The 26,258-nt window shown below is 59.3% G+C and overlaps 1 long non-coding RNA gene across 1 annotated transcript; it reads right to left on the bottom strand.

Moving 5' to 3' along the window:
- Window positions 1-15,391: 15,391 nt before the first annotated feature.
- Window positions 15,392-23,762, bottom strand: LOC120372472. The gene is made up of 2 exons (XR_005584992.1): window positions 23,637-23,762; window positions 15,392-15,737 (listed from the first exon to the last, which is right to left on the bottom strand). It is a non-coding gene; the product is annotated as an uncharacterized LOC120372472 (long non-coding RNA).
- Window positions 23,763-26,258: the final 2,496 nt, after the last annotated feature.

The raw sequence follows: 26,258 nt of genomic DNA, 5'->3' as shown, positions 1-26,258 counted from the left end.
ACCGCTCCCCAAAGATCCTGCAGCACATCTGCACGCCCAGGCCCAGCACAGAATGCCACATCCATTGCATGGCACGTGCCAGGCACCACAGGGTCCCATGGCACTCGCTGCATCTGCACCCCCTGGATCGGGTTGGCTTACGGCTTTGTGAGACCCGCCTGGGACTTCTGGGGCCCAGTTCTTGCTGCTTCACTGTCAGCTGGGGGGCAACGTGCTCAGGCCCCAGGGGAGCAGGGAGGTGTTGGGGGGTGGGCAGGGAACTGCAGTGCTCAGGCCCTAGGGGGAAGCAGGGATGGGGGGTGGTTGGGGCCCCGGGGAGAACAGGGAGGAATGGGGATTGGGCCCCTGGGGACAAGCAGGGAGGAGGAGGGGTCAGGCCCCTGAGGGGAAGCAGGGAGAGGGGGGTCAGGGCCCTGGAGGGAGCAGGGAGACGGGGGTCAGGGCCCTGGAGGGAGCGGGGGGGTCAGGACCCTGCGGGGGAGCAGGGATGTGGTGCACTTGGGCCCCGCTATGGGGCAGGGAGGCACTGCCCATGGCCTCTGCAGTCACTGTTCGCCTTCCACACAGCAGTGGCATTGTCGCTCTCAGACTGGAGTGACACACGGCTTTTCTCCTTGCCATCTGGAGCGGGCTGGGAGCAGGGCTTGGTGGGAGCCTGGCAGCTTCCCAAATGGAACACCTTTGGGGTGTTCCCATGCTGGCTGTGAGCAGGGAGGGGCTCTCTGCCCCTCAGGGTAGGGGGTGTCTGGATGGGCATTGCCATCGCCGCGGTGCCATTGTCAGCGGGTGCAGCGCTGGCGATGTTAACGCACCGTCACGCTGTCAAGTGCTGCCATCGGTTCCGGGTACTGCCCCAACGCCCTTTGCAGACTGGAACATAATACGTGTATGCGACAATTCCCTCCCTGGCCAGCTCCCCTGCCCAGAAAGACCCAGAGCACAAGAGCTGAGCCGTGCTCTGCAGGCCCGGCCAGGGGCGCCCTCCTCCTGCCTGTGCCGAGAGAGCGTGGTCCACTGCTTCCGTTCACGTGGCCCGGGGGGGGGGATTTGGGGGAATTCCCTGCTTGCAAGGTGCCAGGGCAGCCACCTTCCCCTGCTCTAACAGCTATTGCTACTGTGTGTGTGAGCACCACTGCCCTCTACTGGCTAGAATCAGAACTGCTCTGCTGTGTGTCACAGGCCCTGTATAGACCACGTGTGTGTCATAGGTCCTATGCTGCCCTGTTTTCCTTTAGCTCAGGTGGCAGGGGCCTGCTGTTTTGAAGCAGGAGGAGATGAGCTCAATCCCCGCTGTTGCTTTGAGATTTAGAATCACCGCAGTGTTCAACCAGACAAGGGCAGGCAGCCAGCCAAAGGGCTGAGAGACGCTCCTCCTTGCTGAGCCTGCGGCTGCTCCTGCTTATCCACCTCCTCCTTCTTCCATCCCCCTCTGCTCCTATGGACAGCTAGAAAATTGCCTCCCCCACGACCCTCCCCAGGGGCTAGTGGCAGGCTGAGAGCCGCAGCAGAGGGAGGGGGAAGTACCAACAGTCTCTTTTGCCTGAGGAGCCCAAGAACTTTACTAAGGTTAGTGAATTAAACCTTAGAACCCTCCCCCGTGAGGTAGGTAATTACTCTTGTGTTAGTGGGGAAACTGAGGCACGGAGCGGGCACGTAACACGCTCAAGGTCACACCCTGAGTCTGTGGTAGAGCTGGGAACAGAACCCAGGTGCCCGGGCTCCCATATCTGGCCCTTAACCCTAAGCCCACCCTTCGCTGAGGAGTATGGCTAGAGCTGCAAAGCCGGGAGAGTTGCCAGCTTGTTTCAGCCACACATCAAAGCACTTGGCGCTCAAGGCAAGTGATGATAAATGTACTGAGCAAGGAGAGTGGATCTGAGTCTGGACATCAGCGCAGCCCGGGTGTTGCTGGCTGGGAGAAGGGCCGGAGTGTCCCTTATGCACCCAGCCCACCCCAGACTGTAACCAAACCCTGGCCAATGATGTCTGGTGCCCGCGTGCCAGCTGGTTAAGTGTTTGAATGGGGCGAGTCTCACAGGGTGTCTGTAAATTAACATCCATGCCTACAGGATGGGCCCATTCACTCGGGGGAGAAGATGGGTGGGTGGGCACAGCACAGCATGGGAGTGACAGTCTGGGGTCTGTTCCGAGATCCACCACCCACTCACTGCATGATCTCGGACAGTCAGCCTCTGTGCCTCACTGTCCCCATCTGTAAAACAAGTGACTTGCTGGCCTGCCTTGCGGGGGAGGGGGGAAACGTTATGGTCGAGGCCTAATTCACGCGTTCTTGCCAGGCATGCTGCTGGCGGGGAGGCACTGGAGCAAGGCGACGTGTAGTTGGAGCCGTACTGGGGAGGCAGCTGGCCCCGTGGATGGCAGGCTGAGCAGAACCCACATCGATCAGGTCGGTGCCTCTGCTGGGATGCAGCACCTGTCTAGGCCACACTCAATGTGTGCACGAGGGCTGACCGGAAAGGCCTGTAGGGCCCCATTTCAGACAAGCACAGGCAGTGCACATGGTCAGTGCGGCACGTACGCCAGGACAGGTGGTGGCCACAGGGCAAGCTGAGCCTTTAAGCGGGGCTGAGGCCTAATTTCCTCCCAAATCAGGGGACTGCAGGTGTGAAAGCAAGGCCTGCCGGGATAAACGCAAGCCACTTTCCCTCCCTCGGCAGAGACGGGGCACGGTGGCAGGCCTCTGGCTGGGTTGGTGCAGAGATGTGGTGGCTCGGGTCTGGCTAGGGCCAGTGGGGAGCTGCGTGGATGGGGTTGTAGCGACAGCCTGCTCGTGGGAGAAGCTGAAGACATCTGTGGAGGGGGGCTAAGAGGCGGGCAAGCCAGCCCTACGCGACGTGGGTGCGAGGTGGGCGTGGATGGCTGCTCCGTTGGTAGGGCCTTGGGGCTGGACGCTGGTGCAGAGGCAGGCCATTGGCTCCCATATGCTGCCATTGGCTTGGCCTCTTGGTGGGGTGTGTGGGCGAAGGGTGAAGGCAGCTGCTGAACTAAACCACCTGATGGAAGCTCCCAAGAGAGATCTTCCCATGCGAGTGGGCCCATCAAACTAGACTGGCCGTAGCTCTAGGTTACGACGGATCATAGGAGACAATCCTGCTTCCTGAGCTGCCGGGTGGAGGCCCGAGGGGCATTGGCAGTCTTTGTGTTCTGCTTGCACCAATAAATCTCTCTCTGCTAGGGCAGCCATTTTGTGCCTGGCTGGGTGTGGCCCCTCACAGAGGAGACACACTGCGCTCTCTCTCTCTCACATGAACACCTTCCTCTTATTCTTCCCACATCAAATAGAGGCTTCATTTGCCTAAAAGCATGTTTGCTCCTTTGCATACGGAACAGCCCCTGGAAGGGGAGTGGCCTATGGCAAATATCCTTCCACCATCCCTGCCTCAGCTCCTCCTCCATTGTGCATGCATGTTATCCCTCCAGCTCCTGGGGCAGATCGGCAGCCTGGCCCCTCTCTCTCCTCCCAGGGCTCTGCCACCGTGCATGCTTTGATAGCTGCATGCTTTGATAGCTGCAGAGCCATTTGGGATAAGCTGCATCAGCTGACAAAGAGAGTGAGGAAATGGGGTGAGATTTGGTAGAACGGGGCTGGAGAGAGAGGAGCCAGGAGCCATGTTCTGGGGAGCAGGAGAGGGGGCACTGTTAGGAGAACATGGTGTCCTGGATGAAACACGTGGCTGGGGGGCAGCCTCTCCCTCCCTTCGTGCTAATAGCAGCTGTGGCAAAGGGGCTTTTGGCAGAATGAAGCAGCAGCGGAAGCTGTGGGGAGGAAGAAGGGACCAACCTCAATGGGGGAGCGAGTTCCTCCTTCTAATGGCCACAAGGGGTTGGGGAAAGGGAGTGTCCGCACTGACCCCAGTGTGGCACTAGGGGGTGCTGTGCAGCAGGGAGCAATACAGGGGACGCAGTAGGGGGCGCTGTCCTTTCTGTTAAATCGGTTCTGAGCCCAATGTCCCACCCACTCTGTGTGGCCGGGAGTGGGTGACTCGGTAGGGGCCACTCTCCTCTCTGGGTCAATGCTGACCCCAGAGCAGTGCTAGGGGGTGCTGTACTTCAGGGACCAGAGTGGGTGACTCAGTAGGGGGTGCTCTCCCCTCTGCTGAGTCCATGGTAACCTCGATGCTCTAGGGTGGCGGTAGGGGGTGCTGTGCTGCAAGAGGTGCAAAACATATTCAAACCCAAATTCCTGACCTGCTGGGGTGGGTGGCAGTGGGGGTGCATGGGGCTGACACCAGTTCTTGGTGACCCAGCAGGAGGGAAGCATGGATTTACCCTTCACATTTGTTTTTTAACCCAACAGCTCCAGCGCCCCCTGCCCTGGGGTATTATGCTGTCTCCCTAGGATGCACGCTGGTTAATAAACACCCCAGATGCAGCCCTGCTGTCCTGGGAAAGACAAAGGGATTGTGGATGCTGACTCATGGCAAACCAGGAGCTGAATGCACTGCGTGTGCAGTGTGTCCGTACGCCTGTGTGCGTCTGGTGTCGCTGTGCTGATCCACTAATGACAAATGGACACAGGACATCAGACCCTCTCCCCATCGTGGGGAGAACCACCCAGACTCTGACAGAGCCCCAGGGCCTGGTGTCTCTCTCTCTCGCTCTCTTTTTAACACTTCGGCAACACTTGTAGAGCTTATTGTGCCTAGACTTGTTGAATGGCGTGTGTGTAGTCCAAGTAGCGTTAGCGCATGTTTGCAACGTTGCCAACCCCAGGGGCTCCAAAATCCGGAGGCTGCCCCCAAATGAGTATGAGATTGTCTTAAAAACCGTGAGATTCCAAACCAAACACAAGTGGGTTCTGTGTCTCCACCTTCCGGGGGGTTTTTTGAGCTGTTTAGGGGCCACATTTTCAAGCTGTTCTCTCCAGCCACGAGGGCTAGACCCTGAATTTAAACCCGAAAGCAAGGTTTTTCCATGATCACAGGACTCCAGGAGCTGGGGCTTTAGTAGAAAAAAACACCTAATACTGCAAGGGTCACAAGGAAACTGCAAGAGCTGGCAGCACTGGCCTGGATAGGCGTATGCAGAGTGTGTGCCCGTGTATTGCTAGCCAATGCTGCCCTCTTCTTGTGCACAGGCCAAGCCCTTGGTTTGCTGGAAGGCCTCTGCTTCCTCCCTTCCCCTCCCCTCCTTCCTTTCATATTAAAACACAGAGCCTGATGCTTCCTCTCTGGTGAGCCCCTGCTGGGCCCTACCCCGCCTTGGCTCTCTGCCTGTCACTTCTGCTTGCAAGGGAAACCGGCTGACTAACAAGACCTGCTGGATTTGTGAGCTGGGAGAGGGAGGGGCGAGCTGTGCTCTTTGCTGCTTCATACAGTACATGTGTGTGTGAGGCCGCCTAGCATGTATGTGCATAGCATGTCCAAGGTAGAGCATGTGGCTGACTCGTCACAAGTGTCTAGCGTAGCCTCTCCGGGGGGTGGGGTTGGAACGCCCTGCGTGTGTGCACACGTGTGTAGCGTGCTTGTGAACACGTGTGAGCGGCACGCCCTCCGCACGTGGGGGCAGCGCCTGCCCGTGTGTGAGCCGCAGGGACGCTGTGCGTGCGAAGAGGGGCGTGGGCAGGCGGCGAGGGCTAGCTAGTGACCGTGCCCGTTGGGCAGGCGGGGGCGTGAGTGTGGACAGGGGCCTGTGAGTGTGTGTCCCTTTGCACACCCGCCCGCTTGCCACCTGGAGGGGAGTGAGGCACCGGGCCTGCCAGAGCCCCCCGTGTGATTTAGAGCCATTGCCCGGGCGGTGCGGGGCGCCCCAGGCCTGCTCGTGCGCTGGGGCCCTGCTCTTTGTTGTGCCTGGCGCCAGGCGTCCATGATGTGGAGCCTGAGCGGGAGAGGCAGGAGCTGCGAAATGGCGGCGGGGAGGCGGGGAGAGGAGGGGAGGCGGGAGCAGGGGAGGGAGGCAGCAACTTGATCCATGGCTGAGCTCACACACAGCCCCACAGGAGCACACACACAAAGGGCTGGAGAGAAAACACGGAGGCCAGCGGGAGGCTGCGCGGAGCGGGGCCTCCCCCCTGTGCTGCCAGCCCCGGGGTGCGGGAGGGAGATGAGGGCCCTGGGCACCCCCAGCGGTGCCCCCCGGGGCTGGCGGTGATGCCCGGGCTCCAAGGCCGCCCAGCGAGCGGCAGAGAAGCGTATTGGAAATGAGTTCAGAGCCCAGATCTGTGTCTGATGACAGTGGCCAGGCTGAGCCAGGCCCAGCGTCCCCGGCACTGACCCCCCAGTGCCAGTGCCCCCTCGCCAGCCCCTCTGAGAACCAAACGCGCCCGCCGGGGCACAGCAGCCTGGTAGCCGGTCCGGCTGTGGGAAGGCAGCAGGCTGGCTTCCTGTAGGCTGGCACTGCGGGTCCGGCAAGGGGGCTGAACACGCAGCTTTTGGCAATCGAAGCCGCTTCATTTTGGGGCGTAGGATGGTGCCTCTGAGTAGCAGAGAATCCCTCCTACCAGGCCAGTTCGTACATGGGTCAGGGAGGGATGCGGGAATCATCTGCCCTTACTCTAGGGCAGGGGTTCTCAAACTGGGGGTCGGGACCCCTCGGGGTCGCAAGGTTATTACATGGGGGGTCGCAAACTGTCAGCCTCCGCCCCAAGCCCCGCTTTGCATCCAGCATTTATCATGGTGTTAACTATATAAAAAGGTGGTTTTAATTTATAAGTGGGGGGGTCGCACTCAGGGGCTTGCTATGTGAAAGGGGTCACCAGTATAAAAGTCTGAGGACCACGGCTCTAGGGCCGCCCATCTAAGGGTCTGAGAGCCCTTTGTAAGCACTGTGCCTTTCCTTGCTACCGTAGGGATTATTAACCCCTTCGTGCAGATGGGGAAACTGAGTCACAGAGCAGGGAAGTCACTCGCTGAAGGCCATACAGCAAACCAATGGCACTGCCAGGAAGAGACCCCAGGAGTCCTGACCCACTTTTGCCCCAGAGCTGAGAATAGAACCCAGGAGTCCTGACTCCAAGTCCGGCGATTTTTGTCTGCTTTTCAGAGGGTGTCTTCAGCGTGTCTCTCAAAGGTTCTCAGGTCAGTGTGAATGAACAAGCCCTGGCCGGCTAGTCACCCCCGTTAAAATCAGGGCTGCTCAGCCGCAGAGCGCCGGTGCCATGAGGAGCAGTGCAGCTGTGGCAGCAATAAGCGCAGTGCTTTTGCACAGAGAAGGGGCCCTGTGGCCGTGCATTACATTCCAAACCCAGGGCGCAGTTTTGCTGGGGGTTGCCGTTCATCTTGCAGGTAGTGGGCAGGCTTGGGGGTCTCCTGGCTGCGTGCAACACGCAGGCTGTGAGCAGAGCGGGTGTGCGGCGCACGCCGCATGCGGCAGGTCTGTGACACAATGCCGCAGCCGCTGTTCAGTACACTGGGGGGCTGTGCTGGGAGTTCCTGGGTGTGGTACCATATATACTGTAGGGCAGAGGGTCTGCCCACGTCCATCTGTACTTGGCATAAGGCCGAGTGTTGACGGTGGCTTTAAGTCACCCCTGCAGCCCTTCAGTCCTGGGCCCAGCGGGCACTGGCCCTGGCCCAGGACGGAGGCACCTGACGGTTGCAGCTGTCCCCAGGGGCTGTTCTGACAGCTGAGATGGATGGCCAGGGCATGGGGATGCCCCACCCCAAGGAGCAGAGCGGAGCGGAGGCAGCACTGCATCACCAGATTTCCCCTCCACAGGAGGGTCCTACTGGCGCTGCTGCAGCTTTGTGCCCCAAAGACGCCAGCGAGGCTGGGAGCACTGGAGCACAAGCCCAGTGTATCCAGTGCATGGTCCGTGGTGCAGTGAGCAGTGACTGGAGATGGGGTGCAGTGCATGATACTCAGCGCAGTGCGGGTAGCAGTTGGGGCCGCCCTGACCGTTACAAATCAGCATCTGGTCTGTTACCCCAGCGTCTCTCCGCTGAGCTCACTGGGTTGCACTTAGGAGCAGAACCGGGTCCAATGTGCAGCGTCCGATGCTGTGATGGTGCTAACAGGCAGCGTGGCGACGAGGCCCATGTGAGCTGGGCAGCCCGTGCAGTGCAAGGTACGAGACGCTCACTCCCCCGGGAAGCTCTCTGCGGCAGACGCTCACTCCCCTGGGAAGCTCTCTGCGGCAGATGGCTTCCAGGCCTGAAAGGGATCTGGTCACCTTGGGGCTGCGCCCGAATCCTGCTCCGAGTGGCACGTCTGGGAGAGGCTGGCGCTGGGAGCACCTTCAATGGAACAAACTCCACCAGCATCTCTCCCCAGGCCCCGCCTTTCGGGTGTTTCTTTTCAAACTCCTGGGCTGAGCTGGGTAATTGGATGCTTCTGACGGTGAGCAGCAGATGGAACTGGCAAAGGGGAAGGGGAGCGAGGTCACAATGCCAGTGCCCCTTGCTGTGTTAATGCTGGCCAGCTCCTGTGGCTTGGGGCTGCAGCGACGGCCCCTCTCCTAACGAAGATAGCCAAGCGCAGGCTGCAGACTCCCAGACGCGGGGAAGAGGGCCTGGGCTCGCTGACTGTGGGATTGGGTGCCATATAGAAAAATCCCTGGCCACCCCATGGCCGGCACAGCCACCTGGGACTTCGTGGTGGGGCTGGAACTCAGACCCTCCTGCTCTAAAAGGACAGGCACCATCACTTCACCTAACGGGGGATCACCATTAGCTGTTAATGGCAGAGGGTCTATGACCCACAAGCAAACTGTTCTGATTCTGTCTGGCACAGGGCAGTGGTGGACGGACACACACACACACAAATAGGAGAGAAACACAACTTGTGCTGTGTTGGGGCAGTTGAAGTGAACAGCCAGGATCTGGCTGGTTAGAAACTCGGGGGAAGTGTGATCTCGGGGGATGTGGGGGAACCCACAGCTGCCCTTCTGCCCCTGTGAGCTCCCAGAGACCACCACAAAGTGACCACACACAAGCAGGCATCGGTGACAATGTTTCTTGTATCCCCTGCTGGTGGCTGGTCCACAGAGGGTAACAGCCTGCTACTTCTGCTAGCTGGGGGGTTCCTCCTTTAGCTCCGGTCGGAAGTGTGTTCTACAGCCCCCGCCCCAGAACAGAGCTCACAGAGAACAGGCTGGGTCAGTGCCCAGATGCCTCCTGCCCCGTGCACCGAGGACGTCCATCAAATGCTGTTTCCCCCAAGGCCAGCCCCGGTCAGCTGCCAGGCCGAGCCTTTGTAGGATAAATTCCCTCCATGGCCCAGCAGGGCTGCTTCCCCGATGGCTAGAGAGGGCTGCGCCTCCCCCCGCAAGGCAGAAATCTGCACATTTCCTCTAGGCCCCTTCCAGGCCCAGACAGCTGAGACAGGGAGAGGCCGCTAGGGGGCCTTGAACTCGGCTCCCCTTGGGCGCCAAAGGTTGAGCCGCTCCTCGTGGGGCTGGAGTGACTCTCCCTTGTATGCTGGAGAATTGCATTTTTTTTAATGCACAAAATGCAGGCTACTAATTCCAAACATGCCACCCTGTGTCTCCCTGCTATCCCAGCCCTGGGCTCCCCACACCCAGCTCTGCCAGTGACCCTCACTGCTGACCCACAGCCCCCTGCTATCCCAGCCCTGGGCTCCCCACACCTGGTTCTGCCAGTGCCCCTCACTGCTGACCCACAGCCCCCTGCTATCCCAGCTCTGGGATTCCCACACCCAGCTCTGCCAGTGACCCTCACTGCTGACCCACAGCCCCCTGCTGTCCCAGCCCTGCGCTCCCCACACACAGCTCTGCCCAGGACCTTCAGTCCTGACCCACAGCCCCCTGCGGTCCCCGTCCAGCCCCGAGCAGAACCCCCACCTTCTCTGCTAAATGTGGGTTCTGTCCTCTCTAGGTGCCAGGCTGGGAACCCGTCTTTTGGGGGACTGTCTCCCTAGCAGCATGAGGTGGCCACACACGCACTGCAGCCCCATCTTCCCTCCTGTGGGGCAGCTCATCCGTGCTCTGGCTGTGGCCGCCTGGCTGGCTGAATTGGCTGCGTGTGCAAACGCAGACAGGCTCTGACCCCCCATTTTTGAGGGACGGGGTATAAGAGTCCCCCGCTGCTCCTGCTGGTGCCGCGCCCGCGCAGCTGCCCAGGCCCGGGGCTGCGCCCGGCCAAGTTGCTGCTGACGGGGCTGCAGCTCCTCTGGCCCGTGTCTGTGTGGCAGCGCATTCCTCCCCAGCGTGCAGGAAGGAGTGGGAGCCCCAGGAATCCCAGGAGCCAGGGCTCACTCAAGCCCATACATGTCCCGGCCCCTCGCGGGGCAAAGCTCTGCACGCCCTGACACAAAGCAGGTATTGTGCCGGGGCTCTTTGTCTTAAAGGCACAATGCGCCTTTCTGGTGCAGCTGGCTGAGCCGCTGGGCCGTTTCCCAGCACGCCTGCTCCCGGGCAGGGCCAGCCTCAGCCGTGCACTAATCTGCCCAGAGGGGACCCCAAGTAACTCCCGCCCGCCCCAAAGGCCCCCCAGGAGGCAGGATGCTCTGGGCAGGCAACGGGAACTCACTGATTGCAGTTGCCCCTGGGTTGCTTTGGGAGGGGGTCTTTTATCCTGGGGAAGGGGGGGAGGCATGGCTGGGTGGAGGGGCCATGCCTCCAGTGACGGGAGGGAAGAGGCTTGTTGGACGATCGACACGTTACCCCTGCGCTCCCAGGAACGCTCAGCTGCCCCAACCTGAAATGCGGGTTCAGTGGAGGCTGCAATGCCCCAGGCTCTCGGCTCCTGGCCTGGGCCGATCCCATGCTGGGGGCCAGATCCTGAGCTTCCTCCAGCAGAGCCCTGACCGCCTGTCATAGGAGAGAGCGACGAGATCAGGGCAGAGCAGCAGCAGAGCGGCCCCTGTGCTTGGCGGCCAGGCCGGCCCTGCGACACGCTGGCACGAACGGGGGCCAGATCGGAGGCCAGGGAGACTGAGGACCTGTGCAGAACACCAGAGCAGGGGCAGCAGGGGCAGCCTCCCCTGCCGATGGGCCTCAGAGGGGTTCCCACTGGAGTGGGGCTGCGGCCCATTGGCAGGGCCTCAGACAAGTATCCACCTCTCGCTGGCCGGGATGTGGCTACTTGTCTGGCTCTGTTTCCTTCCCTGGGTTCGGATGGGGGCTTTGGAGCAGAGAAATGCCGCTCTGGTCTTCACATGCTGAGCCCCAGACTCGGAGCCATGGGGAGACGCCCCCTGTAACCAACCCTGGCTGCTCTTTGGCCACGGCCCATCGTTCGGGGGTCATGGCATCCCACAGCTTGGGAACTTGCTGTTGCTTCCTGTATGGTTAAGGCGACGCTGATGACAGGCTTCAGGCTGCTCTGGCACAGTCCGGTGGTGCAGTGCTGCGTGAAGTGCAGCATCGTGGGTCCCAGACACTGGCCTATGGCACAGCATCTGCTCCAGGCTTCCCCTCGGAGCGGCTGGCCAGGATGGCGGCGGCGGGGCAAGGAAGTTGTTTGCTTAATAAGAGCCAGACCAGATTCTTCATGGGGATAGCTGCGTGTCCGAGCCGCGATCAGGAGCTCAGCGAGGGAGCTTGGGTTTACTGGGCGAGACGCTGGTCGGAGCCGCTTTTAGCTCGGCCAAAAGGGGGCGCTGCAGAGCCAGGCACCGCCTCCTCCAGGAGCGGAGCATGTTACCCTGAGCCCCATCCAGCCTCTGCTGACCCCGCGGGAGCGAGAGACGCAGCCCTCCCCTGGTCCCACACGGCCACTGCTCTCTGGGGAGCTAGGCTGAGGACTGAACAAACTCGTGCCAGTGTCTCCACTTTGTGCTAGTAAGAAAAGCAACAGAGGGACCGAGTCTGTCAATGCGGGGAGAGGGGGACGGCTCCAGCTCAGCATGAGCCGTGCCCCAAAGCTGGTGGCTTATGTGAGATGAGTGTGTGGGGGGTCTCAGGCCCATTCCCGAGGGGCAGAGTCTAGCCCTTACGGTCGGCCCCTGGGACTCAGCAGAAAGGAAGTGCTGCCCAGTGGGTAGAGCCCCAGCCTGGGACTCCAGAGACTTGGGTCAGTTCCCTGCTCTGACGGGCTGACCCTTGGCCTCGATCACAGGGAGGGGAGGGGGTGTGTGAGGACTGGTAGGAGCACAGATATGGGGGTGATGGGCGCCCACTGGCACCTTAGCTAGCGAGAGGCCAAGGGCTGGCGGGCTGTGAGGACTGGACCCCGCTGAAGGTGCCCCCTTGCAGGGCCCAGTGTGTTTGCTGCAGGGGGGGGTGGGGGGGAGAGGGGGGGCTGATAAGAGCGGCTGGGCTGGTTCTGTCAATGATTGACTCACTGGGCTGTGTTCCCTGGGCAGAAGGGCCAGCCAGTGCTGATAGGAGCCTGTGGCCGAACCCCCGGGGCGGGGCGGGGACCAGCTGCTGGCTTTGCAGAAGGCTGATAAGGATGTTTGTCTGGGCGGTTAGCTGGGGGCTGATTCCCCAGCTCTGGCCTGAACCCTGCTCCCTGCCCCGGGCCCAGCCCCTGAGAACAGGGATTCTGGGAAGCGAAGAGGCAGGGTCACCCTGCTGCAGTGGAACCGACTGCCGTGGCGACGTGGGGTGGTGCTGGGCTGGCATTTTAGGGCACCCCCGGGTTGGGGGCTGGCAAAATCCGACCGCTTGCCACATTTGATTCCCCAAGTGCAGCGCCCCAGGGCAGGCATGCGGGGCCGGGGGGGGGGGTGCGTTTCGGGCTGTCAGCCCTGATTAAAGGCTGGTGCCCCCCTGCTGCCAGTGCAAATCCTCACTGCCTTTCAAGTGCCTTAGGGGATTAGTGGGGGGGGAAGCTCCTGCGGCCTGAGCTTCTCCCATGGCCCCGTCTCTCTCTGCCGCGTGTCTCCTTCCTTCTCTGCCTGTCTCCCTCCGTCCGGGCCCCAAGCTGCCCCCCTCTCCCCTCCCCTGTCGGCTCGGTGCCCCGCAGGGCCGGGCCTTCCTCCGGGGAGCAGGAGGGACGTTGCCCCACGCCGGTCCTGATGTGCCAGGCCGTCCCCCCCAAAGCCACACAACAGACGGCTCCAAGGCCTCGGAGCCAGGGCAGGGGTTTGGGGCCCTGTGCCCGCTGGGCCATGCACGGGGTCAGGTGCCTGGGGCTCGCTCTGCTTTTCCCCTTATTCAGCTGCTGCAGCAGCCTGCCAGCTCCCTCCGGGCCATCTGCAGAGCTGCTACAGAGCCAAGCTTGTCCTGGAGACACGCCCCCCACCCCCCGGCTGCCTCCACCCCCACCGCACCGCCTTGGCCCTGGCCCTCACGGCTGCTTTCGCCCAGCCCTGGCAAGGCCTGTCCTGGGGCGACGTCCCCTATTGTCCCAGCCCCCTGCGCCACCTCCCTGCACACACGATGCCCAGCCCCCAGCTGGCACCGAGCGCCACCGCTGCTAGGATTTCACAGCGAGAATGAGCGCGTGGCCTGGCGCTGTCGCTCTGGGCTCGCTTTCTCCTCTCTGATCCCGGTGCTAAGTACGGCACACCAGCGCCACGCCACCTCCCCGGGAGCTGCCTGCCCAGCAGTGCCAGCCCCGCACGCAGCCCCCCTGCGAAGCCTGCCCAGGCCCTCCTGCGTCCCTGGAAAGCCCCGGACGACGCTGGGCAGGAGGGGTTTGCCCAGGTGGTGTCTGTGAATCGCAGCAGGGTGGTGCCACCTGCTGCCACGTTAGACATGCTACACTCGCCTCTATTCACGGTTTGCTAGCAGAGTCTACACCAGGCCGTGGCTTCGAGCTCCGGATCTCATTCCGACAGCCACCAGGCGGCGCTACCAGGGCTCCCTTTGGAGACTCAGGTGGCCCTTACTCCCACCCTGGATGGAAAATATTTTGGTGGGTTCCCCCACCCCCTTGGATGCATGTTTCAAGTCAGACACAACCCAGAGCTGCTGATCAAATTAAAGAGCCCACGGCACATATTTATGTTACAGAGAGACCCCAATCACTGATCAGGGCCCCAATGTGCAAGGTGCTGCACAGACATATATAAGGGCCAGTCCCTGCAGCCAAGAGCCTACAGTGTAACTAGACAAAGGCCAGGGCAAGGAGAAAAGGGGGTAACCTCCCTGGTAGCTGGAGGTTGCAGGCAGGGTGAGTGAGACCTCGGGAGATCTTTGGCTTCTTGAACACAGGCCAGGCTATTGCGTCCTTCTGGGAAGTGGGTAGGCAGCGTTCCCCGAGGGAGGCATTAGCGCTGCCTGTCACCGCTGGCTTTCGTCGGTCTTTGCCGGACATCAGCAGCCATGATGGGCCGGAGCCTGGGCAGCTCCCCGGTGGTAACCCAGCATGCCTCAGCCCTCGCGGTGAGCGCGTGTGCGCACGACAGGGCCAAGATCTGGGAGGGACGGAGGGCTGGGCTCTTGCCTTTGGCTGTGGTTTGTTTTTCTCACTTGAAGTCAGCCCTGGACCTGCGCGTTGGCTAAGACAGGCTGGGCGTATTGGCTGGCTGCGGGGCATGGGCTGGCTGTGTTTATGGAGGAGGAGGGGAAGGCTGCAGTGGCTGTGGGGTGTTTTCAAAGCCCCCCTGTCCCCTTGCAGTGCTGGAGTAAGGAATCAGGGCCAGTGTTGTGCGGCTGGCCCTTGGGAACACTTACATGTGCACACACATTTATTTGTGCAAAAAAACCCAACCCCGCCACATATCCTGCACACACTTCCACACCACCACCGTGCGGTGCACGAGTTCCTTTGGGCACAGCCGGGCCCTCGCACCCTTACACATTGCTTTCCCCGTGCCCACACATTCCCATCTCTGTGCTAGTGCGCACATAAGTGACTGGCTACGTGCTCCGGTGTGAAGGGCTAGGTGTGTGTCTGAATGCACAGCCGTGGGAGATCAGTGGGTGCGCTCCGTGTGCATTGACAGGCTTGTTCCCATATGGAGCTATTCACACCCCACCTTAATCTGAATTAACTTGTCCGTGTAGACAAGCTGCAAGGCAGTGCTGGAGGTGAACGGCTTGTCACTGAGTGTCCCGCCAGCCATTGATGCTGCTGCTCTAAGCTGATCCTGTCCCTTGCTGGTTAATTCTGCTGTCACTGCTTTCTGCACTCCAGGGCTGTTCTGCGGGGAGGCTGATGGGGACAGGGAAGCACAGGGCTCTCCAGAGAACACTCGGCTCTTTGTTAATACAGCCGGTGGCTCTGGGGAAGGAGGGCTGTGTCTAATTGCCCAGAGGAGTGAGCAGATGCAGTAGATCCTAGTGAACACTAGAGGGAGTGCAGGAGAGCAGACCAGGAGGGAGTGCTCTAAATCGTGAGTTTGGCTTAAAAATCATGAGATTTTATTAATAAGACTAATTGTTGGTTCCTCCTCTTTGCCTGCTGGTTTCAGATCCTTGGGCCATGTTTACTGGCTTTCCTCCACCAGCACAAGGGCTAGAAACTTTCTTTTTTAAAAAGAACTCCAGGCACTGGGCTTTAAGAGAAAAAACCCGCGAACTTTGTGAACGCTCGCAGCCCTGAATTTGTTCCATTCATTTCCTACTGCCACGCAAGGGTGCTGGGGAGAGACCGGACTTTATTTCATGGCCTCGCCACATGATCGGGGCAGAGTGACAGGTCAGTATCCAGTGCTCCAAGAGCTGCTGTTACATGGGCCTGAATTCCTCTGCTCAGACACGAAGACCGAAGGCCTCAGCCTACATTCTCCAGGGCTGCTGGCAGGAGGGGCTGGGTTGTTTTGTGTGTGTGTGTGTCTAGATCTCCTGTTGCAGAAGAGGAGCCCAGGTGCCAGCTCCTCCGTCGGCACTCATCCCTCTCCGAGGCACTTTTGAGATCCCCCTTTCCAGCTCTCCATCACGGTAGTTGTGGGCGTTGCAGAGCCCACAGGCTTGTTTGTCGTGGCTGGGGAAGAAGTGAAAGGTGAGTCGGGGAGCCCCACAACTAATTTGGCTAGAATTTCCCCCAAAGGGAAAGGTGACGTGGTCACACCAGAAGGCTGGAGCCAGGACCCCCAGGTGGGCTCTGCCACTGACTTGCTGTGTGATCTTAAGCAAATCCCTCCCCTCGCCCTGTGCCTCAGTTTCCCTATCTGCAAAATAGGGATAATAACACTGACCCGCCTTGCAAGGTGGAGCTGGTGTCCATGCAACACTTTGACAAAGCAAGAGGCTGTGCTGGGCCGAGCATTGCCCCTATTATTCCTAAAGCCGGCCCTGTATATTCCACCTTGTGTTTGCTCCCACACATCCTTCACCGATAAAGGCATGTGATCTCCTTTACCTTCCACCGAGTGCCACAGGCAAAGGAATTTATTCCCCAAAGCCCCAGCCTCAGGGCCATTTGCCTCCCTGCCACATTCGGCACAAATCTGCCTTGCTGAGTGCAGCTGCAATGCGCCACTCTCTCTTGGTGTGTGAGGCAGGCTGGGAAGTGCCGTGGTGGCAGAGATATTGATCAGCTGCTGGACATGAGGGACCATGCAGGAAGCCAGCCAGAGCAACGCGAGGGGCGTGCAGTGCCCCCCGAGCTGGCAGGGGACCTGCTCCTCGAGCCATGTGCTCATCCTGTGCAGTGATGCCCCTGTACACAACAGGGCGCCCAGTCTTTGCCACCGGGGGAACCTGAGGGCCACTCTTTGCAAAGAAACTGGGCGCAGACGCCAACTGCCCTGAGAGTGGAAGTGTATGGGGCTTGCAGAAAGCACAGCTCCCAGCATGCCCCGTTCCACAGCACATCTGTGGCTTGCCTCTAGTGCTGTATTTAGATTTTTCTCATGTGGGTTGTGTTGGTGAGGCACCTTGGGGCGATATAGGCTACGTGACAGAAAACGCTAAATCCAGCGGTATCCAAAAGTTGTTAATATTTGCTGGCTTCTGCGAAGTAACTGGGTGGACCTCTGGAGAGGGTGGATGGCGTAGAAGTTAGGGCACTAGCCAGCAGCTTAGGAGCTCTGGTTCAGGTCAATTCCCTGCTCTGCCACAGACATCCTGTGTGACCTTGGGGACATCTCCTGCCTCGGTTTCCCAATCTATGATGTGGGCATAACAGCACCGCCCTACCTCACAAGGGTGGGGAGTAAATACATTAGCTGGGAGATGCTCAGGTAGTGCAGGAATGGGGGACGGATACCTCCTCAAGGTAGATAATCCAGTTCCTGCCACCCACAGGCCATGTCACAGCTCGTGCAAATTGTCCCCTTTTGCGGACTCAGAAGAGAGGCCAAGGGTTGCATGGGCCAAGGCAGGGTTGAACGAGGCCCCTGTGGCAGGCAGCGCACTCACTGGGGGTCCAGCCCTGGCGTGTCATAGTGTCATAGATTATTAGGGTTGGAAGGGACCTCAAGAGATCATCTAGTCCAACCCCCTGCTCAAAGCAGGACCAATCCCCAAATGGCCCCCTCAAGGACTGAACTCACAACCCTGGGTTTAGAAGGCCAATGCTCAAACCACTGAGCTATCCCTCCCCCCCCAACGTGCCCGTGTATGGATTCAGATGCCTCGCTTGAGGCCCCCCCAACGTTTCGTCCTCAGCAAACTGGGGTGAGCCGTAGTGCAAGGATCAGTGAGATGAGTGCCCCCTGGTGGTAGCTAATCTTTAGTACAAGAAAGGGCCTCCTGGGACTCCTTAGGCCAGAGGTTGAGAACCTTTCACCAGGGCTGTGCCAAGTCTTCATTCATTCCCTGTCATTTCCGGTTTTGTGTGCCAGTAACACATTTTACATTTACAGGGGCCAGCGGATTGAACCCCAGGCCGGCAGCGGGCTGAGCGGGGCCAGCGACCGGGACCCCAGGCCGGCAGCGGGCTGAGCCACTGGTGTGTGGTTCTGTCTGCTGGCCCCTGCCAGCTGGGATCCCACCGCCGGCCCCACTCAGCCCGCTGTCGGTGTGGGGTTCCGTCCGCCGTCCCCTGCCAGCCGGGATCCCCGCCGCCGGCCCCACTCAGCCCGCTGGCGGTGTGGGGTTCAGTCCGCCGTCCCCTGCCAGCCAGGATCACCGCCGCCCCACTCAGCCCGCTGTCGGTGTGTGGTTCCTTCCGCCGTCCCCTGCCAGCCGGGATCCCCGCCGCCGGCCCCACTCAGCCAGCTGTCGGTGTGGGGTTCCGTCCGCCGTCCCCTGCCAGCCGGGATCCCCGCCGCCGGCCCCACTCAGCCCGCTGTCGGTGTGGGGTTCCGTCTGCCGCCCCTGCCAGCCGGGATCCCGCCGCCGGCCCCACTCAGCCTGCTGTCGGTGTGAGGTTCCCTCTGCCGTCCCCTGCCAGCCGGGATCCCCGCCGCCGGCCCCACTCAGCCCGCTGTCGGTGTGGGGTTCCGTCCGCCGGCCCCTGCCAGCCAGGATCTCTGCCGCCAGTGTGAGGTTCCCTCTGCCGTCCCCTGCCAGCCGGGATCCCCGCCGCCGGCCCCACTCAGCCTGCTGCCAGTGTGGGGTTCCGTCCACTGGCCCCTGCCAGCCGGGATCCCCGCCGCCAGCCCCACTCAGCCCTCTGCCGGTGTGGGGTTCTGTCCACCAGCCCCTGCCAGCCGGGATCCCCGCCGCCGGCCCCACTCAGCCCTCTGCCGGTGTGGGGTTCTGTCCGCCGGCCCCTGCCAGCCGGGATCCATGCTGCTGGTGTGGAGTTCCATCCGCCAGCCCCTGCCAGCCAGCATCCCCGCCGCCGGCCCCACTCAGCCCGCTGCTGGCCCCGGGGTTCCATCCATCCAGGCAGGCCCGGCTGAGCGGGGCCGGCAGACGGAACCCCACGCCGGCAGCAGAGTGCCACTGAAAATCGGCTCACGTGCCGCCTTTGGCACCCGTGCCATAGGTTGCTGACCCCTGCCCTAGGGAGTCTCTTAAGCAGAAGTCGGAGTTTGGCATGAGAACAAAGCAGGGTGGGTCATCAGCAAAGCCTCTGTCCCTGCACGGACACAAGGCCCTGTGTCTGCACAACACACCCCGGGGGGCGGGACTGGCTGGCAGCTGGGAAGGGATTGGGAAAGGATAACGCTGCTGGCCCAGGAGTGTGGGGGGCGAGCCAGGCCGGGCGGGGAGCATCGCAGTGCATTGGGCTACCTTGCAATGAGAAGCAAACGAGGTTCTGGCGCTCAGGGGCCGGGAGCAGCCTGTCTCAGCCTCGGTGCATTGCTCTGCCAGCCACACCCTCCTCCCAGCTTGAAACAGTTACAGCCTTGGCTGCCGAAGCGTCTGTTTCACCAGCAGGAAATAATGCCGCGGGCTGAGCCGAGGCCGGGCTCCCAGACAGGCCTGTCCCGTGTGGAGCACCCCCCCGAGCCTGCACGCCGCACACCCCGCCGCACACCTCAAACGCTCCACTCGAACGGAGACACCAGCCAGCTCCAGCACACACAGCCACCCGCCATCCGCCTGCAGCCACAAAACCCCTGCATGGGGCAGCCCCCTTCCCGGAACTCAGACTCAGACACGCACATGCCCCCCACCCCCGACACACCCCAACCCGCTGACTCAAATCAGGAGCCAGAGACACACCCATGAACACAAACCAAAAGGCATGCCCAGACTCAGCACACCAGCTCCTCATATACTCCCACACGGATGACCACCCTCTCAGAACACTCACACACACACACATGCTTTACACAACATTTAGATCACACACACACACACACACATGCTTTAGATCTATCTCACACACACACACACTTTACACTTAACATTTAGATCACACACACACACATGCTTTACACAACATTTAGATCACACACACACTTAACATTTAGATCACACAGTCACACACACACACACAAGCTTCACACTTAACATTTATATCACACATGCACACACGCACATGTTGTATACTACATTTAGATCACACGCTTTGCACAATATTTAGATCACACAGTCACACACACACAAGCGTCATACTTAACATTTTAGATCACACGCACACACACATGCTGTACACTACATTTAGATCACACACATGCTTTACACAACATTTAGATCACACAGTCACACACACACACAAGCTTCACACTTAACATTTAGATCGGGCTAGCTACATCGCTTAGGACTGTGAAATATTTTGTCCCCTGAGCGCCGTCGTTGGGTTGACCTCACCCTGGAACGCAGCTAGGTTGACAGCACAGTTCTTCCACCAACCTAGCTCCCGCCTCTCCGAGCGACGGATTAACCAGACTGATGGAAAAGCCCCTCCCGTCCATGGTGCTGCGTTGTGTAGTGTAGACATGTCCCCGGAATCTCGCTGTTACTTTCATTACCTGCTGTAGGCTTAGGGGGTGACAACTGAAAGAGACTCTGCCCAGTCACTCCGAACCAGCTCCGGGGCATTGCAGGGATTAGAATCTGGACAGAGTGTCCTGTAGATCCCATGTACTGATTTTGGTTTTATAAAGGGACTCACCCTTTGTTCCCTGGCTGGGAAAGGTAAATGAAAGTCACCACTCTGAGCAGGACCAATGCTAGGGCACAAACAGGAACGGGAATGACAAGCCAGGCTGAAATCTTCACGAGAGGATGCCCAAAAGCCCAGTGCTCTGAGGGCTCGAGGTCCCGTCTGAGATCAGGGCCCTCCCAAAATGCCAGAGGAGACAATCCTTGCTCTGAAGAGCTTACAGGGCAAAGGCAATATTATTCACATTTGATAGGCGGGAACTGTGGCAGAGAGAGGCTAAGTGACTTACCCATGGCACACAGGGAATCAGTAGCGGAGCCAGGGAACTGGACCCGGCCCTCCGCTCTAACCACTAGGCTGTCCTTCAGCTCAGGTGCTGAGATGACTTTATCATCCAAAAGCAAACTGTACTGCAGCATGGCCCGTACCACGCTGCACTCCGGACCCGGCACACCGCACAGAGGGACCATCGGGCGGAACAGTGGGTCTGGCTGGGGGGTGGGGGGTGTTTCTGGGCTCAAGGGCAGGCAGCTGAGTCTGGTTAGTATCTGACGTTCCCACTACCTGGAGAACAAGGGCCAGTGTACGCCGAAGCGCCTTGGAATGGCCAAAAATGCCTGGGAGCGGCTCCAAATGGCTGGCGTTCCCTAATGCTTGACCCCGGCGTAATCTGCCCTCAAACAGAGCAGATCCTAACATAGTCAAATCTGAGCGGACTGGCTGCCCACCCCCACAGAGGGGACGTTTGCTATTACCTTATTTTAGGGAGTAGAAGCTGCGGTGTTGTTTTTTCAAGGGCACTCAAAGGCAGCTCCGCTTTCCAAGCTCCCTCCCTCCCTCCTTCCCAGCAGCTGCCCGGCTGCAGAGGCTTCTGCCAGGTGCCCTGAACCCCCCGCGCTTCCGGGGTGGGTGTGGAGTGGACTTAGGAAGCACGCGGCGGGATGGCGTCTGTGCCCCGCTTTGGCCCCAAGCCAGCGTGCTGGAGGGGTCGCTGACGTGCCCATTGGCCAGGTTTGCTCCTTGCAGCTCGCCAGGAGTGGGCTGAGGAGCCAACAAGGCCCAGCGTGCCACACGCTCCAGCTCAATCCCCACAGCCCCCTGGACAAATTCCTCTTCCCAGCAGTCCCAGGAAGTCCCCTCCTCCCACTCCTTCTCCACCCCCAACACCACTCGGATGGGCCCCTCCATCGCGCCCCAAGGGGAAGGAAAGACCTCGTTTAGTGCCGCTTCCCCTTCTTCCCCTCTTCTCACTTTGCCTGGGCCAACCCATTTCACTGTAGCGGGGGGGCGTGTGTGTGTGTGCGAATGCTGGATCTTGGGGGATCATGTGAATAGGGGTCCTGGATACAGTGGCACTGAAATCTCTCCCCCCACAATATATGCTCCGTTGCTCTGTTGCTTCCCATCAGAGGCTCTCAGAGCACTCCACAAAGGAGGGCGGCTCTCAGTATCCCCATTTTACAGAGAGGGAAACTGAGGCACAGTGAGCCTCATTCACTTGCCCAAGGCCACAAAAGAGGCGGGTGGGGGGGGGGCAATGACAGAGCTGGGAAGCAAACCGAGCCCTGCCCTGACTACTAACACGTCTGTGCCCTGCCCGAGCCCCCAGACTCCAGTCACATGGAGCGCACAGCAGGATGGACTGGAGGACCTGGTAGGTCTCTCCCGTTTCTGGTGACAGGACTGGGGTTTGGCCAGGGGAGCTTGCCTAGCCCGTGCGCTGTGCCTTTAAGAGGGATACACCCTTGTTATTAAAAGCCGCGCTCCCAGCTCCTTCTCCAGAACGGCTATTTTTATCCCGAATGTTCTTGGCCCTTCCCCTTGCAGATGGCCCTGGTGCTGGGAATGGAGCCACGGTGCTCAGCCAGGCGGAGAGCGGGCTAGCTCTGTGGGGCTGGGCCACGGTCTCTCCGAAGCACCTTTCCCAAGCAGAGCTAGTCGGGAGCTGCCCGGCCTCCTGCCCCTGCCAGGCAGGGGTGGCTCACACCCAGCCGAGCAGGCAGGCAAGGTAGGAGCAGCAGGGGGTGGTGGAGGAGAAGAGGGGTAGAAGGAGACCCACGGAGTGAAGGGGAGGGAGAGGGACTGGAGGAGGGGAGACTGAGTGAGCCACCGAAACAGCCCTGCAGTCCCTGGCAGCATCACCCACGCCAGCCCAGGGTGTGCCGCATCCCTGTCGCTAGAGGACAACAGCCAACTACTGTTCCCTGCCAGTGGAGTTAACCCTCTAGTTCAGGCAAGAGAGGAGCCTGCTGACGGTGCCAAGCTGACATGCTGCTGGTCCAGGGGAAGGGGTGTGACAGCAGCTGGGCCACCAAGTCTCAAACGGGCATGGGGTGTCACCCTGGGAAGCCTGTCCCAGACACGGAGCTCTGGTGGAGACGGGCGTGGACTTTGTCATGCTGGCAAAGCCAGCGGCAATGAGACAGAGAGGGGGCGCAGCGCTGCCAGCTCCCACAATCTCGTCACTAGTCTTGTGGCACTTGGGGGTTTCCTTAAACCCCCAGCTCCTGGAGTCCTGTGATTTGGAGAGACGCTCCTTCTCTAGCCCTCACAGTGGTGGGGACAAGCTGGGGAAAGTGAGCCATAAATTCTCAAGCAGCAGGCGGGAAATAAATAGAAACCAGCATTTAATAGGCTTGAAACCCTCATGCCTTGGGGGCCTGACTCCGGATTTGGAACACTTGGGGTTAGCGATACCCTGGGAGGCAGGGAGAGAGGGAAGGGATGTGAAGTGAGTCAGCCAGGGCGGGAAGGTGTGCTGTTTGTGTTTAGTTTCTAACGTTACCGTTTCCACAGCACCCCTGGAGCCACCCGGCAGCTCCTGGGATCGCAGGGGTCCCCGGGAGATCCCGAGCAGCCCTGCAGCAAAGTCCACCACAGCTAAAAATATACCCAGCCATTGTAGTCAGCAACAAAGCAGCTGAGCTCACACCGGCTTATTTTTAGCTTTATCGCATCGGAGATCTGCCATGCTGCCCCCTTGGGAGATACTTTCTTCCCCACCCGCTCTCTGCCCTCTGCAGAGCTGGGCAGAGCCGTTCTGCTGGCAGGGACTTTACAGGAGCCAAACCTGCCGCTGTGTTTCCCTTCTCCGGGGGCAGGATCGGTTCTTTCTCAAGCTCAGCCAGGGTCGAGGGAGGCTTGAGCCGGGCAGCGATCTGACCAGATACGTCGCTGTGCGTTAGGGCGTTCCCAAGGACTGGGTAGAAAGGCACACGCTCTCAGACTGTCATCAAGTGGCTCGAACAAGGAGCCAGGACTCCTGGGTTCTATTGCCAGCTTTACCCCTGACTCACTGTGTGACTCTGGGCAAGCCTTCTCTGTGCCTCAGTTTCCCCATCTGTTACGCCGGGACAAAATGACTTGGGTGGTTTTATGGAAAATAAACTCAGCTAAAGGGCTTTGAGATCATTGGGTGAAAGGAGTCATTATTACCTGGCAAAGGGAACGTGCCCAGAGCCGCAGTTCTGTGTGAGCCCCACGTCGCCCTGTTCCTGTGTGGCTGCACCTGACCGGGTGTTTGTATGGGACCAGACCCCCCTGTGGCTTCTCATTACTGAGTGCTGCTGAGTGCCAGTGAGGGAACCAAGGGGTGTGAAGTGCCAGGCTGCAGCCCGCGTGGCTCTGTGACAGCGCCCATGTGCCAGGGGAGTCACCAGATGGGAGGCCTTAAACTGCAGCGTTAAAAGCAGATTAAGGCGAGAACCTAGCGGTGCTGATGGTGGGGAGCGGGTGGTACGCTCAGGGACTGGCGGCAGGATGCCAGAGCCTGTTGCCTCTCACCGATCAGTTCAGATCCAGCCCAGGGGACTGTAAGTCGTTGCCATTGGGGAGTTGTGCAGCGAAATCAGCAGGTCTCGGCCTAGCCTCCAGCAGGGAACCGTTCACGTGACAATGGTGCCAAAGGGGCTCGCAGCAGAGATGCCAAGGGCCTTAGAGTGACCTCCCCAGGGCACGGGCAGGGCTAGCTGGGCCCTCTGTCTGTGCCAGCACTGGTTTAGCCGCCCTCCATCGCTCTGGCTGCTCAGCTCTGCTGCTCCCTGGGCCAGCCTCTGAAGGATGGAGAGGGTGCATTTCTTAACTGCCTGCCCCTCGTTAGCTGGGAGGTTCATTCCTTCCAGGCCCTCCGCTCCCGGCCAGGGTGCTGGAACAATTTGTATAGTGGGGGTGCTGAGAATCATTGAGCCAAACTTTAAACTCTGCATATGCTGGAATCCACTTCAAGCCAGGGGGTGCGGTAGCACCCCCAGCCCCCTAGTCAGGGTGGGTTTGATTTAAATCACTAGTCAGGAAGACTCAATTTATTCATGGATTTCCACATAAAAGTGAATTCTGGAATATGCTGCTTAAACAGTTTCACTTTTGTTTCTACTGCCTGTTCCTCCCTTCTCACATTTATCTCCAGACTTCTCCTTGTCCAGATCTATTCCACCCCCACCAATCTTCTATTCATTGAACTTTTTAAAACTTTGCACTTAGAGAGAGAGGTAAGGGATTTGAGTCTGTGTACACAAATTTGCAGAGGGACAATAGGGCTGAGGTCTGTTATTTCTCATCTTTATGTATTATTTATTTATTTAAAACATTTTTGCTGTTAACAAGCATGTTATCTCTGGAGACACGAATCCACAGTTTGAGAACTGCAAAACTAAGCATCTCTGATGGTATCTTCTAGACTGAGCACTGAGTCCCATTGGGTAAATAGAAAGATTAACCTAAATATTCTATACAGAAGCCCCTGGAAGCCCATAAAATTGGGTCCCTAATCCATGAACTATTGGAATTCATTTACAAAACTTTTCTTACACATGACATGAATAGATTGTCTCACACTATAGAATTAATAATCCCTATTCCATGATGAGATATATTTGAACTATAATGTATCTTAATTAAAACTATCTTTAGATAGGTTTATTCCTCAAAAAGCATTTTATCAAAAAATCCAATTTAATTAAAAATAATCTGATTTATTTTTTATTTTTATTTTTTTAAATCATTGATTTTTATCCACCCTGCCCCTAGTTCAAGCACCTATGTTCCCAACTGGCATCTTTCATTGCTCCCTGTGATCTCCACCCTGGAAATGCTCACTCATGTGAGGAGGCTGGTGAAGGACTTTTGAAATCCACCCCACAGCCTGTGCAGAGGCAGATTTACCATGAAACAAACAGTGCAGTGGCACGGGCCCCCCAATGACAGGGCCCCCCCAAAATGCAGGACAAATCTCATCTGGCAACCTGCCCCTGAGTCCTTGCCAGGAGTGAAGGAGGGCTCAGGCAGGCAGGCTGCCTGCATTCTGTGGCCAGTGGCCCCACGCCACTTCCAGAAGCTGACAGGGAGACCCTCAGAGCCCCTCCCTTCCCCCAAGGGGCATGCAGAGCTGTGCCAGCGGCAGGGCTAAGGCTGCTGGCATTGCCTCCCTCCCGCCACATCGCTCATGGAAGTGGCCGGCATATCCCTGCGGCCCCCCACGGGGAGCGGGGTGTCTCCGCGCATTGCCCCCACCCAGAGTGGGGACTCTACAGCTCCCATTGGCCAGGAACTGCAGCCAATGGGAGCTGTGGGGGTGGCGCCTCCCAGGCCTCCCACCGCTCACCCTTTCCCACCACCCCCACCAACACTCCCTGCACCCCCTCCCACACCCCAATCCCCTGCCCCAATCAAGGTACCTCACTTTATTGTTATTTACTTCCTCTTACTTATAATATAGGAGGATGAAGAAAAGCACAATGGAAACCGGTGGTAGGGGAGATAAGAGAGAAAGTTCTTTTTCTTGGCTGGGTCCGAGGGGAGGCTCCCGAAAATGAAGCTGTGCACAGGGCCCCACTATCTCTACATCTGCCCCTGAGCCTGTGCCTTCCTCCTCCCCAGCCTGCTCTCTTGCTTCCCAAGGCTCTGGCTGTCGTCATAGGGCCTGCTCCCGTGATCTGCAGAGGCCCCCTACACGCGGGGTGGAGCCCAGCGCAGATGAGCGGGAAGAGGTGCCGACTCGTTCATACCTTGGCCTCTGTTGCAGCTTCATCAGCAGACCTGAGGGGGATTAGAGAAGATGCT

Source organism: Mauremys reevesii, linkage group 9, assembly GCF_016161935.1.
Source record: "Mauremys reevesii isolate NIE-2019 linkage group 9, ASM1616193v1, whole genome shotgun sequence".
In the NCBI taxonomy this organism is placed as follows: Eukaryota; Metazoa; Chordata; order Testudines; family Geoemydidae; genus Mauremys; species Mauremys reevesii.
This window is presented reverse-complemented; position numbering and strand designations above follow the sequence as displayed.